General features: G+C 41.3%; 1 protein-coding gene across 12 annotated transcripts in view; it reads right to left on the bottom strand.

Annotated features, from left to right (window-relative positions):
* CALD1 (caldesmon 1) overlaps positions 1-15,359 on the bottom strand; it is a 183,293-nt gene that overhangs the window by 104,605 nt on the left and 63,329 nt on the right. For all 12 annotated transcript variants that reach the window (XM_070513818.1, XM_070513842.1, XM_070513843.1 and 9 more), the window contains exon 2: positions 11,416-11,509. The gene's annotated coding sequence lies outside the window, so the exon portion shown is untranslated. The remainder of the gene's footprint in view (positions 1-11,415; positions 11,510-15,359) is intronic.

Genomic DNA, 15,359 nt, shown 5'->3' with positions numbered 1-15,359 from the left:
ATAGACATGATTTAAACACACTGATCTACACATAAGTTAAATAATAAATTGAGAAGTGCCTAGACTGTTTCCTTCTTCCTTTCACACGAGTCATTTAGATGGTACTTTCTCCCATTTGTTAGTTTGGGGATTTCTGGACTTTCTTCATGTAAGGAATGGGTCACAGTGCAGCCTGCTTAAGATTAACACAAGATTATAGGATCTCTGAACCGCTTAGTCACTGACATGAATTTGTATTGATACCCATGTCAGTTCTATTGGAGTACTTACTCTATAGCTTATATTTTAATTATTAAGTACATATCTGTCTTCCCTAGAAGATTGTAGCCTCCTTAAGGTTGTTACTCATTTTTGTGATTCCTCAAAGTTCTTAACCAAGTATTTTTTCTTATAGTCAGCACTAGATTCCCACTTATTGAATTGGAATGGATTCCAGGGCGTTGTTTGTTCACTGGACTTAATTGGTAAACAGACAAACTTGGCTAAGACATGATCAAAAGGTTATGTCTCCAGTTGAGCTCTCTGTAACCTTGGGGATGGTGGTGGTTCATGATAAAGCTCTATTTTATATTGTGATTAGTAGTTGTGATTGTTTTCCTCAGTGGAAAAGAACTTTGTCTGAGAAAAACATTCTGGTTCCAAGAAGAGGAGTATTAGGCATTTGTAACTGAGGGAATAGGTTTGTTCTGGGATGTTCAAAGAGAAAAAGGACAAAGAAGACATATGATGAATAAGAAAAGAAGAAAATCAGGGTTGAGCTGAAACATTGCAAATTTCCACAGCCTTTGGAGTTTCCTTGCCACTTCTCCATCATAATTAGAAAACACTGACATTCAAAGCTGATTTAAATGCTTCCATCAGTCTAAAGAAAAGTGTTGCCTGATTTTGCTCTCTAACCGTGCTCAGTAATTAGAAACATAAGGCGCTGTTCTGGGTGTTCACTTGGGAACCTATCCTCCCCAGGCCTGGTGTCACTACCCATTGGCTACAGGACTTTTATCATTTCTCACCATCTCTCTCAGGAGCCCCAGTCTAGGTCACAGGAAGAGTGTGAGGTTGCCATAGGCATTCCTGGAAATACTGGAGACCTCTGGCGCCACTTCAGACTCTAAAATACACGGAAGAAACTCATTTTGCCTGCCCATTTCCCTGCTTGGGCCGTATAAATCTGTATTGCCTTTGGAAGGCAGTAGTTCATGCCTGGTAAGATAAGCATTCACACCAAAGAGTCAAAAGGAGGATCTTTGTGACAACCTGCTTGAAATGACATCCCTGTTTCTGAGAACAAGAAACTCTTCCGACAGCAAATTCTAGAGTTCCTCAAGCTCTTGCTGGACAACCTGTACTTTGCAAAATGTAGGATTAGAATACAATCTAAGGACAAGCGGCAGCTTTTTACTTCTGACAAAATCCACAGAGAAAATGGAAAAATACATGTAATCAAGGACTTCAACTCAACAGTCACCTAGCTTGTCAAATTAAAACATGTGGCAACCACCTGCCCAGCATCTTGGAAAAAATTATACCTTCTTGTTTTTCTACCTGACCTAAAATCTCTTCGGAGCACATTTGCATTTCCCGATTTTTCACACTTAAACAATGCTGTCCACACCGTGTATAAAGATGACTAAGCAACTTTGTATTAAGTAACCAAAGTAAGTCCTGCCAATTTTAGAATAATTAAGTTTCTGCAGTCTAATATAAACAGTTCCAAGAACTACATGCGGCCTACCAAAAGTATATATTACAAGTAGTCAACGCTGTGGCCAGCTGGCAGACAGATCAACCTATTAAAGTAGAATTGTTCAGAATTCAGAGTATTATTTTTCTTTTCTCCCACTATTTTTTCTGCATCCAACTTTGTTTCTTTGGGAATGTTTTCAAGTATACAAAGCAAGAAACTATTGTGGAATTGCACCTCCCGTAAACGAATGAGCATTTCTCTTAAGATCCTTTGGAACTCACAAATCTTTCCTATTTCAACCCTGTCTACACACGCAGCCAAAGCAAAATGGAGCAAGTGAATCCACTTTGTTCCCACTCAAGTTGAAGTGTTCATGTTTTGCTTGACCATCAGAAAGAAAGCTCTAGAGTAACCACTAGACAAACGAATGTGCACATTAAGCTATATGCCCATTGGGCACCCAAAACATCTTTCTGACCATGGATCCTTGTACTGCCTTCATCAGGTAGCTTGGTGGGCCAGAATTTATTGCTAATAAGGTTAGATTTAATAATAAGTCATAGATTTAATCCCATCAGGAATGAGTTAACTATCTGAGAGAAAAAAATCCTGAACTATTGCCATGTGCTATGACATTAATCTTGGCCAGCTATAATGGCAGATGTGGCCTGACAACTTTAAGTTGAGAAAATAGAGATGTAGACTAACCCATCCCACCATGACCTCCAGTAGAGTGTATGGTCAAATGAACATGAGCGTGTCATCACTGCATATTCAACTGCATTATAAGCCCTATTGTTTTCTTCATAAATGATCAAGAGTGGTTAAGGCTCTACAACCATAGTCACAATGAAAACTTCAATGAAAACATTCAGCAAATATTTATGAAGTATTATTTATGTACTAACCACCTTGCTTGGTGTGGCATATAAGTTGTGAATGCAACCACCCTGCCTTCATCTTCCTTATAGTCTGATAGTGGAGAGGGGCAGTAAATAAATAAAATATAAATTGGCATAAGGGTTAGGAAGGAAAAATACAGCTTGCTATGAGAGAGAACTACAGGAATGACCTGATGGTTTTCTTTGGGCCAGAATAACACATAGACAGTAACAGCTTTTTCAAACAGGAATATTAATACACACACGAACATACATTCATCAAGGGAACATAAATTTATAAGACCAGAGTTTGTATTCATTAGATATATATCGACATCTATTATGTGCCAGACACTCACTCATCTAGGTTCTGATAAATCAAGCTTTCCTCTGCTCCTCTCTCCTAAAGAAGTGGGTGAGGAGTAAAGTAGCTGGTCAGCTTTGAGGGATGGTGTTACCCCTTCTTTCCCACCTCAGATCTTGTGTAAACAATATAAAAATAATGACCTATCAGATGCTTTCTGCCGGAATTTATACACAGGGAATCCACTTAAGACATTAGCTTCACATGGCTAAATTAGGAGGCATCTTTCTAGAAACCATCCAGCTCGGTGACCTTCTGACAATAAAAGCATGTTTCTCACCCACCATCAAGCAGAAATTTGCTGATTTAAACGAAGTTGATCCGCTTTGTTTTTTCAGACTTTGGTTCATGATTCCAAGAAAAGAACAGTCCATAATAAATTTACCCCAGTGGCAGAACATCTCACAACCAACTTTTCCACTTTAAATACCACAAACAGAGCTTTTATTTGTTGACACACAGCCCCTGGACATTCATGAAAACAAGATGTTCTCTCGCCGCTTTTTAAGTTAAACAGATTTAAGTCAGGGTCTCAGCCGAATTTCAAAAACAGATGTTATATAGCAAAAAGGCTGAACTGACCCCAGCAAGGACAGGCTATTTCACTTGAACTTGAATATTCTTTGTTAGCAGGAGAAGCGATCAAAGATGCCTTAAACTGGAAACAGGAGCAACTCAAGGTTTACTACTGTCTCCATTCAGAGACTGCCCTGTGGGTCTGGGAAGCTGTTGGGCGTCCAGAACTCTTGGTTTGGGGACTAGTGGGTGGGGCTTGATTTTGGAGGTTGGTGAGGAAGGACAATCCTCCTCCCACATGCCAATATCCTGTTTCTCAGTAGACCTCAGAGGCCTCCAGGAAAAGGCTTTACTGCACGCATCACCTGATTCCACTCCATCACATGATTCCACTCCCAACCCCACTCTCACATGCAAACGCAGGTCTGGAATGATCTAGCTCCCACTTCTGCCTCAGGGCCTTTGTCCCTGCTTCCTCTCTCTCATTATCTGAAATACTCTCTACTCCTTTTGCAAATTCCATATATTTTTCTACCTAGAGTCTAGCTCCCTTCTATCTTTATTCTAGAACCATCCTCTCTTGCAACTTCTTCAGCATTATTGGCACTGTTCTTTTTGGTGATCAATACCACATGGTTTTGTTATTCAAATATTTTATAGCTTCTCTTTCTCTTGAGCAAGTCTGAAGCTGCTCAATGTCAGGGCCTCAATGCCTTCGCTATCCCCTCACAGTGCTGGATATTTTGCTGTTATGCCTTTATAGATGCAGGGGAATATTTGCTGAGTTGAACTTACTGAAAAGCTTCTGGCCTGAGAACCCAAGTTCCAAAAAAATGTCACAGCTATGGCCATTAGCACTGTTTGCCCTGTGTTCCAGTTTTACCCTTTCTGGGCACATTATAGAATTGTACTTGCTGGCCTCCTTGTGGTCAGCTGAGGCCAAGTGACTCATTCTGGAGAATGAGTTGTGAGCCTAAGTGTCATGTCACTTCTGAAGCAGAGCATTTAATCATTGTAGGGAGACCCTTCAGAAATTTCATTTCTCTCTACCATGGTAAGCAGCAGTATTTCCAAATAGTAGCTGTCAGCTGGGGTCCCCAAGTCAAGATGACAATGATGAGGACCAGACACCCCTGCCTACCCAGGGTTGGAGAGAAAGCATGAGTACAAACCTTTGTTGTTTAAATCACTGGACTTTCGAGTTGTTTCTGACCAGAGCATAACCCAGCTTGTCATGACTGATATAGCCTTGCTCAACTCAGTCCATGATGAAAATGATCTTCTAATGTTAGATAGCGCACAGCTCTGCTTCAGTCAGGTGCTCATTTCCCTCCTGTGACTTCTAGTATAGAACTAGGGATGGGTAGGTTAACTGAACACCATTTGCTGGCAGGGCCTCAGCGAGTGGAAGTGGTTCACACTGCACTTCCTCCCTGGCCCCATCTCCCTACTCCTGACATAAGAGTCGTAGCTACAGGACTGTTCACATATTATGTGTTCACTCACTTATAACAGGGAGGACGGCCTCAAATTAAAGACGAAAGAGATGAATATTCGGGGAGTGGTGGTCTATGGGGAAACAGAGAATGCACGCATCCTTAAGAGCATTCAAATTCAAATTTTAAAAATACCATGCTGGGCAAGGAAGCACATTTGCAGGTAAATGTGGGTCCTGGGTGCTGGTTTGTGACCCCTGATCTATAGAGTCCTCTATTAATGTGCCAGACGAGGCACTGTGTGGGAGCAAGTGTGACACCCCCAAGCGAACCTCTACTAGCCTACAGTCTAGATGGAGAAGTTCATTTATTTAGTCAACAGTTATATAGCACATACTCTGTCCTGAGCATTTCATAAATATCAATTTAAATCTTTATAACAATCCTTATGGTCCCCATCTTACAGATAAAAAGACTGAGGCCCAGAGGAGATGAGTCGTTTGCCAGAAGTCACAGAACATGTAAAGAGTAGAGCTGGGTTTACATCCGGTCAGATCTGGCCCTAGGGGCTATCCTTTTAATCATAGCACGATGCTACATCTCACGTGACCTGTAAATGCATAATACAAGGTAGACTGTGGCAAGAACCAGGATGATGAAATGACTGTGTGATTGCCTGGAAGGATCCAGGCTCCTCTACAAATGCCCCTCATTAGGAGCTGTTTCCTATCTGGAGGATTTGGCCTGCTCCATGTGACGCTAAGTTCACATACAATGTTTATTAATGAAGTAAAAATGAATCTCCTGTTTATGTTAATTTGTGATTTGCCAAATGGATTTATTGTTTCATTTAAGTCGAGTCCACTTTAGCAAATGAGTGGAATTCATCCTAAAGCCTTTAAGAAATAAAATACGATACTTCACACTTTGATCTTTTTTTTGCTTTTTTTCATTGAGTTAGCTTTAAGCATGAAGATACCCCATCTAAGTTTATCTGTTTGTGTCAATCTCAGAGCAGATCCAAGTTTTGTGGGATCTGAAGGTTATTTGGGAGGCCTTCTTCAGGAAAGAGAATACAGTGTTAAATGTAAAAAGTTAGGCAGGGTTGTGTCAGGCGCCTGTCTAGAGGAAAGGCCTTGTGACTTAAGCTCCATGGTTTCATGGCAAATCCTCTTTGGGTCTCTCACCTTTAATTCTTATGAGCATTCCATAAAAATGTCACAGCACCCTTACCTTGCTTTTAATTTTCAATTACTTTGAAACTATAGTTATATCCCCTTTTTAAAAAATCATTCATGAAAACAAGAATTTAGGAAACAAAATAATGTCGGTGGCAATGATGCATCCTGTTTCAAAGTGACTTGCAGAAAACTCGAATTACAAATATAGCCAGGGCATTGCAGTGTTTTGCCTGTAAACCACATAATTAAGTATGCTAGGTAGATGAGAAGGCAGAAAAATTTAAAATATTATGACTCCTCGGCAAGATGAGGCCAATGAAAAACAAATAAAAGATTCAGAAATCACAACTTACATTAATGAACACATGATTGGATTTACCAAATTTTCCATTGCATTAAAAAAAATTCCTTTTATAGGAGAGAATGAAGGAATACTAAAACTGATAATGCAGCCCAGACTAATACAACAGCTGGGATGGAGAAGGTCTTATTCAATATGTGGCTGTAGAATGAATGAATGGTTGTGTGACTGAATGAGTATGTTTGAGGAACAAGAAAAAGGGCAGATGGTGCTAATGGTGGTGACATGCCTCCCCCATCAACCCCAGGTTACAACTGCATCTTTTTCTTTAAACCGTTAGCCAGCAATCTGAGAGAGGCAGTTAGAAATGTCCCCCGAGTTTCTCCTTATAACGAACGTCTTTATATTTATATATTTTTTAAGCCTGTGATGGATTCAGATTCACATTGTGGGTATAACATAGTTAGGGGAGGAATTCTTTACAGAACTTAGAGAAAATGCTTTCAGAAGAGCTCCTTCCTTCAGGCCCACCATATGTTTGTATTCACGCCCCCTCTGCATCCTCTGGATATGATAAACACAGTTTTCCCCAGACTCAGGATGCCCTATTCCACGCTGTATCATTTTTAGTTATTAAATAACAGGACTCAATATTAATGTTGGCCTTCTCCATCCCTCTTTAACAAAGTGTTTTCAGCCAAAGATATTAAACTAGTCAACTGCTCTTTTCCCCTGTCAGAGAAACAGCCAGCATCCTGAAATCACAGCTCATTTGTACTACATTGGCGTGAATATTCAGACTCCATTTGTCTCCAGCTCTTAAAGGGTGGTGTTAGAGTGAATGATAGACATTTTGTTTTGAATTAGCAAAAAGGGAGAGAAAAAAAAAACCCAAGTAATAAGTTTGGCCTAAAATATATGTTTCAGGGAATGCAGCTCTGCCTTTTCCTCTAGTGAAAGTCAACTTTAAAAAAAATCTAGATTTAATTTGGCATTAGGTCGGACCTGGGATATAGAGAATAGGAGGAAGGAAAACGTCTCAGTCTTTTCCCCCTTGGATTGAGAGCTTATTCTTCTTAAGTCCTGTTGGTGTATGGCTGCACGGAGTGGTGCAAGATGTTCACGACTTCGTTTTGTTGAACACTCCAAAGCAGAATTGGGAAACAGTTGACTCTGTGTCCTTGAACTGTACAAATCCTATCACAGTTGGTACCTCAGGTAAGACTTTTGATAGTTTTGGTTGAAAGCTAAATAGCAAAACCATTCTTTTTCTCTTTACTGCATATTCACTTGTGCTTATTGGAACAAAAGCCTGGAAAAGAGCTCTAGGCAAGAACTCCTGGCACTGCTGTCTGTTTTTCTCCTGGCTATCTCTGTCCCCCATCTCTGCTTGTCCACCCTGGCACAACCTCTTTCCATCAATAGTTGTGCTAGACAGGAATGTGTACTTCTATGGAGGCCCCTCTTAAGGCCAAGTGCAACTCCCTGGCCAGGGCAACTCCATTATTTGGCCAGAGTTACAAAATCTGCATGTGGCGGTACTGGAATGTCCTTATCATGACGGTTTCCGGAATGTTGGGAAGACCATGGGAATCCATGTTCCTTGTACCCCTCAGTCTTTAACCAAACTTGGGCTCACCGCATATTTCCCTCCTTATACCGCATGATAAGGACCTGGGAGCAGCCTCCCTGAGGTGAGACTCTTGGGGAAGCCAGTGTATTCAAGACCTTCTCACACATGAACCTTGTTTCACAGCCACTAGTAGAAATCTGTAGCAAAGACTCTTAGTTTAAGAAAGACTCCTTCAGATCCTTCCATAACAAGTTTGGGCACACTTGAACTAAATAAGAGACTGAACACTTTGTCAAGGGTGTCTAGAGAGGCTCGTTCTGCAAAACCAAGAAAAGAGGAAGAAAAAAACATTTCTCTTTCCACTCCATCTGGAGCTTCAACTGACTCCAAAAATACAGGCCCACGGTGGTCATAAAGTCTCCCATTTAAGCTGTTTTAAGACTAGGGCAAAGCCTGCTAGGTGCTTACAACTCAAAGTACTTCTTTTCCATGCTCATAAGAAAATTGTCTTTCTCTCTAAATCCTACAGCTGACTGAAATTAACGAACCACTGTTGGAAGACAACCATGCAGGTCACCGGCCACCATTCATTTGGAACACCCCACCAAGGCCATTCATGGATCACAGAGCTGTTTTCTCTTAACTTCAAAATTTCTCCTTTCTCATTTTATGAAAATAGCAATTTGTGTAAAAGTCACTTACTCAGGTGTCATTGATGTTTTGGGTAGCTGCGAGAAAACTGGCGTCTTTTCCTGGCTACTCAAAGAACAGCAATAGGAAGGTGTAGAAGTGGGTACCTGAAGAAAGCTGGTATCTCCAAGTTCATTTACAAAAAATTGGGTGGGTGTATGCAGAGAAGAGACAAGCTTCCAGATCTCTGATAGCCTCTTTCACAAATAATCAGACAACCCAAGGAAAGATCAAGTGTTTCCGCTCAAGAATGAGAACTAAGGGAGAGAGTGAGAAAAAAAGGAAAAAAAAAAAAAGCAAGGAGGAAACTTAAAAGAGAAGACATCACACAGGAGAAATAAAAAGAGGAATGAAGAAATACCTTCATTTGCATCACAGTAAGCAGGAAAAATTAGGGAAATTCTGTGCTCAGGTAATGTGGCCGCATTAGAAATGACATTTGATGGCGTGGCCAAGAGGAGAAGCTTGCTGTGACCATCATGACCCACAGCCTGGCCCCTTCATGCTCCACCAGCCCCTATCCTAGCTTGGCCCTGAAACCCTAAAATGTTGCCAAAGCCTCCTCGAGGGCACAGGTGGTGTGGGGACCAGCAGGGAACAATGGACTAAGGAGGCAGTTCAGTGCAAAAGAGGTATGTTTCCCCCAACTGAGCCCTTCACTGACTGTCTAGATGAGATAATGTTCCCTAGGGAGTCAAACACATGCTCATGGGTGGCATTAGCCAGAGCTGGTAGGGCAAGGCTCACAAGAATGTTTGGGGCATAGCCCCTAAAAGAGAGGGCAGAAGAAGAAATCAAATAGGGCCCAAAAAAATAGGAGGACAGAGAAATAGGTAGACATACACTTTAGCTAACATACGTGTCGTTACAAACCCTCATTAGAAGTACCATGTAGATTTCTTTCTCTTGAGAGGGTCCCTCTCCAGTTATTTACCAGGAAAGTTGTCTATATACAATTTCTGGAGGCAGTTTCAAACCACTGCTTCTCTCCCCCCACACAATCTTTCTGAGTGGGCTCATCCACTGTCATGTCCTTAATTCCTCTGTGCAGACTATGACTGTGAACCTCTCTATCTCTAGTTCTCACCTGAGCTTCAGACTTGCATTTCCCTTGTGGTCTACATGCCCTCGGATGCCTCACAGCTCCTCCAACTCAGTAAATCCCAATCTAAACTCATCGTCCTTCCCTCTTGGCTCCCAAGACAATGTTCTCATGGCAAAATGACCTTATCTGGGGCAGGTTCATGTGATTTACCACCTCCTACCTCTTTGAGGAGAGCGGTAACTCTGCCGCCATCAGTTAATCATATTTTTCTTTCAGCCCTCTCTCAAGCCTTGACCCATTTCCACCTATTGTGAGGTGGAGGAGGGGGCAGCAAGTGAGGAGAAAACACCACTATAATTATCATTTGGAGATGCTCTTAAGGCAAATAAGGTGTAGGTTCAGAGGCTGTGTCTCATCATCTATCCATTCATTCAGTCAACCAGTCATTTAATTTGGTCAGTATTATTAAAATTTACTATATGCAAAACCTCCTCTATCTAATGTTGTGAGAGATGTAAAAGGCACACTCTTCAATTTCAAAAATTATATAGTGTCCTAGGGAACTGAGAGCTGTTCACAAAGGACTAAAACACACTAGAAAAAAGGAATGCTCTGAGGGTGATGCACATGCTAAGGGAGTTCAGGAGACGAGAATCAGAGGGAGGTCCATATGCGATAAACCAAAAACCAACATAGTAGAGAAAAAAATGATAATGGGGTGTTATAGACTGAATTGTTCCCCTGAAATTTGTATGTTGAAGTCCTAACCCCCAGTGCCTCAGAATGTAATTGTATTTGGAGATCAGGTCTTTAAAGAGGTGATGAAGTCAAAATGAGGTCATTAGGGTGGCACTAATCCAATATGACCAGTGTCCTTATAAGAATAGGAAATTCTGGACACAGAAAGAGAGACTCCAAACACATGTGCGTGCAAAAGGATGGCCATGTGAAGTCACAGGGAGAAGATGGCCATCTGCAAGCCAAGGAGAGAGGCTGTAGAAGAAACCAAACCTGCTGACACCTTGATCTCAGACTTCTAGCCTCCAGAACTGTGAGAAAATAAATCTCTGTTGTTTAAGCCCCCCAGTCTGGGGTACTTTGCTATGGCAGCCCTAGCAAACTAATACAGGGTACAACTCACATAATCCTGAAACAAAAATTGCCTGAGAACTGTGCGATTCCTGAAAAGCTTTACTTCCCACTGGTACCAACCTCAGCAAAACTGCGAACAATTGGAGTTTCCTTTAGTTTCTCCATCCTCTGCCTTCTGAAATCCCCTCTTCCTGCTCCCCGGGTAGACCTTCTGCTGGTAGAGGTTCTCCTCCCCGGCGAGCAGGATTTGTTGAAAATGAGGGGTACTTATTGCTCCTGAAATCACCAGTGTTTGTGCAAAGATGAGCTTATTCACCCTGGAAGGCTGACTCATCATCTCTTTATTCCCTCAAGTTATCAGCATTCTTCACAGGAAATAAGGACTTCATTATTGATCAGGGACTGTTTCGCTTAAGATATTAGATATGCAGGAAAAAATAAAGGAAACAAATCAGATTACGAATCAAGAAAAGAATTGCTTCCAAACTTGATAGATTAGTTGACTGGAAAGTAAACAATGAGAGGCCTAGCAGAAAGACTGGTTTCTCACATCCCTCTAGGTGCAAGAATTTAGAAATTCAGGCAGAGAGGCTGTATAATTGCTGAGAGCAGAACTCCCCCCCTCCAAAAAACCCACATAAATTCTACTCACAGGTAAGGAGTCAGATGTCCGCTTCTGAGCCTTCTGGTTGATCAGCAATCCCTGCAGGATCCAACCAGATGATCTTGGAATGTTTTACTGATACCTGGTATAAATAAGGAGGATGGAAACGTAATTAAGTGGAGTGAATTTTCATTAACATAGACTATATATTTTTAAATATTATTGCTTCCTCAGGTACTGTTGTTAGGACCTTGAAGGAGGAATAAGATATAGATGTTGTGCATTTAAAAAACAAATAAATACAATGATTTCAGAGTCAACCCCTAAGTTATTCTAAATAAATAGGGTGGAGAAGGTGGTATAGTTAATACAAAACAGGGAGTACTACAAATGCCAAGAGTCAAAGACAAAAGGCTTTAGAACATAGTCAAGGACACCCTTTCTCTAAGCTCAACCCTCAAGTCTTCTAAGCTTCAAACTCTCAAAGACTCTTCAGACTCTTTGCTTTGTTAAAGTTTTCTGCTGTTGATGGTTAGGAACTTGACTAGTTGGTACAAGAGGAGGCTCTGGAGGATTATGAATAATTATAGAAATGTACCAGGAGATAATCTAGAGTTAACACTCTTGCATTTGAAACACAGCAATAAGTATTAAACATTAGAAGGACCAAAGAAACAATAACTTTGACAGCAAATCACTGTCACACCCCTAAACCTGCCCCAACATGATGCTATAAGGGATGCTGAGTATGAACTTCGGGCTTTTAATATTTGCCTTTAATTTATTGGAATAATGGGTCTCAAGTGGACCTGAAGAAGACACCTTGCTTCCCCCCATCCCCACCCGGTGCCATTTTGAATTGGAAGGAAACAGAAGCTCGCAGAGGTTAAGGGACTGACTTGGAATCACACTGCTAAAAATTGGTCCTGGATTCCTAGATTTTCATTTCAGGTTTCACAGGTAAAACACAAAACAAAACAAAAACCTGCCTAGCATGCTATGTATGGTTTGTGTCCATCTGGGGAAGGCTGGTTGGCAAACTAGGGATCAGGGAACCTTGAGGGGTTGTAAATTAGTCAGTAAAACCCGGTGCCATCCATTTCCTTATTCTTGAGCAGTCACAGGCTGTCTTCAGCTCCTCTCCCTCAATCTCGATCACCTCTTCCTTCTCCTCTCAAACACACGTGTCTAAGCAATCGTTGTATTGTCTTATATCTAAAGTACCCTGCTCAGCATTCTGGGGATGTGAGCCCTGATCTTAAGGAGCCTAAAATCTGGTTGGAGTAATAAAGCATATAATTACACTTCTAGGTTACAAAGCCAGAAAGTGGGAAGAACTCCAAATCCCATTTAAATTCCTTTTCTTCTACTGTGGGCCAAATTTTGGAGGTCTTTTCTATAAATCTGAGGGGAGGGAGACAAGAAAACCTGTGCTGTATCTCCTAGCTGGAAAACTCTTCTAACCTGCTCATATTCCGGTTCCTTACAGCTCCTAGGCCCCTGCCAGCACAGTGGGGCATTAAGAAATATTTGTTGAATGAATGAATGGAATCCATGGATGAGTTTCAGGGGGGATTGTGAACTTCCCAAAACTGTAGGCCAAATGCTGTATGTATTAACTTTCATTGATTTCTCAAAGCAGTCTCTGCTCCCTTTTTCCTCGCTCCAAATTGAGAACCACTTGCTAAATGATTAGCAGAGTTCTAGAGGATGGAGTTCAGATGAGAACAAATTACAGCGTGTATTCCTGTAGGTAAATTTATAAACAAATATGGATTGAGCACCCTCTATGTATCAGGAACATATTGGGGATACGACAACGAACAAGTAGCCGTTGAACTCAGCCTCAAGACCCTTGTAGTACACTGATCCCTTATAATTCTCAGACTGGCTGCATGTCAGAATCTTCTGGGGGAGTTTTTAAAAAATACCATATGGGATACTCCATAGAGCCGCCCAGTGATTCGCGCCTCAAAAAAAGTTCCCTACATTCAGACGCTGACGTACATTACAGACCCCACCCCACACAGTCCTCCCATCTCGACCCTCAGGCTCCAATGAAAGCAAAGGAGACTAGAAGAAAGCTAGGAGTGACTTGCCTGAATTGAAAATGAACATACTGAGACATTTAAATTTGTAGAGAAAAAATTCACAGTTCCTTCCCCAAACCCTCTGGCAGGGTCAGATTTATTTGCCTAGTTTCCCTTTTGCCTGCTCCCATTCTCTCAGTATTTTACTTTTTAAATTTAGGAATGAATAAAGAAAAAAACAGTGGAAACAATGCTATCAGTGGAAAGAATTTTTTTTCGGTCGGTAACATCCCTGTCCATGTTCATGAACTATCTTGTTGATGAGACAGAGTTGGAAAGGCTTTCAAGGGAAACCGTCAAGCGAATGGCCAAGTGACTGAGAGTGCAGTTTCTCTTCAGATATATTTATTCTCCTGTCTATTTTCAGACTTAGGATAAAAGGGCAGAAAGTTGATGAAGTTCTTACTCCCTGTTTTAAGATCTTTCTGTACTGTCAGTTACCTTGCAACTTCTAATAATGCCTGGGTGAAGCATTACTCACTGGATCCTTTGAGCTTTTAATTCAGTGCTCAACACATAGACAGATTCTGGCTGACCTGGCTCAGAAGCAGTTGCTGAAATTCTCTGCAGGCAGAGCTGAGTCTAGACTGGACATGGTAAGGAAGAAAAAGACCTGAGATGAAGGAAGAGGGGAAGGGAGAGAGAGCGGGGCTACAATAGGCAAGTGGTCCTGTCTTCCTTCCAGAGTCCCCTTCCCAGCGGCAAACAGTCAGGTGCTATTTATTGCTCCTTTGACTGAACCATCTGCTCAGGCATGTTGGGGGAAATTGGGTTTTACATGAAAGCATTTGCTGTGGGAGAATCAAGGTGTAATAAAAGGAAAGGAGGAATTTATCCCCTCTCAGTCAGATTTCTAGTCCTCCAAGAGTAATGATTTTCTTAAAACACTCAGGAAACCTCTAGTGAAAGCCATTCAGTAGCATAAGAAACAGAAACTAGCACTTTCCTAGACTACACAAATAGAAAAACGTTGCCCGTATATATTTGCAAAAACTTGTTAAAACTCTCAAATTCTTACCACAAGTCTTCACAGAAAGACGTCATTTTCCAAGTGGATATCAAGAGGAGGGTCTCAAATGGTAACTTATTATAATAGTGAGTTATGGCAAAGGTTAAATAGGGATCCTTTATAAAAGGAATAACTTTGTATAGCTAACAAGAAGAACCAGGTTTTAATTAATTTAAAATTTTACCAAAATTTTACCCCATGTGTTTGAATTAAGACCCCTTGATTTGAATATTTATATTTACATTAAAAATCCCTCCATGACTCTTTTATGATATGCTCTGATTTCATTATGGAGGTACTAACAACTACTGTGTATTAAGGGATTTGGGGCCCAGCCCTGTCCTGAGCACATTGCACACATTGATCTCATTTGTCACTCTAACAACCTAGTGAGATACATATTCTTACCTTAGGATAAGCACAGAGAAGTTCATTGTATTTAAGTCTTTTGCCTGAATTCACCCAGCTGGTAAGTGGTGAAGCCAGTATTCAAACCCAGAAACTGAACCAGCCTGATGTGTGTATTGGAAGGATACATGCCCACATTCACTTATTCATTGAGTTAGTACTCTGAGCCAGAATGGAACTCACAGTTACGAGCAAGAACTCTGCTTTCACAGATTCTGGTGGGGTATAGACAACACGCATGTTTCTGATAGTGAGTAAGTAAAACAGCATGATGTGATAGAGGGCCACCGCGGGGCCACTGGAGGCTGGATGATGAGGGATGGTCTCTCCAAAGAGGAGACATCTAGGCTGAAAATATATTTCTAGGAAGGAGTAACTCATGTGGAGATCTGTGGAACGAGTGTTCTAGGAGGAGCCCTTGAGAATCCTGGCATGAGGTAGAGACTTTCATGAGATGACTGTGTGCTCTGTGCTCATGAAACTCT

The sequence above is a fragment of the Equus asinus genome, chromosome 1, assembly GCF_041296235.1.
Source record: "Equus asinus isolate D_3611 breed Donkey chromosome 1, EquAss-T2T_v2, whole genome shotgun sequence".
Classification (NCBI taxonomy): domain Eukaryota; kingdom Metazoa; phylum Chordata; class Mammalia; order Perissodactyla; family Equidae; genus Equus; species Equus asinus.
The sequence above is the reverse complement of the archived record's forward strand: the minus strand, read 5'-3'. Positions and strand labels throughout refer to the sequence as shown.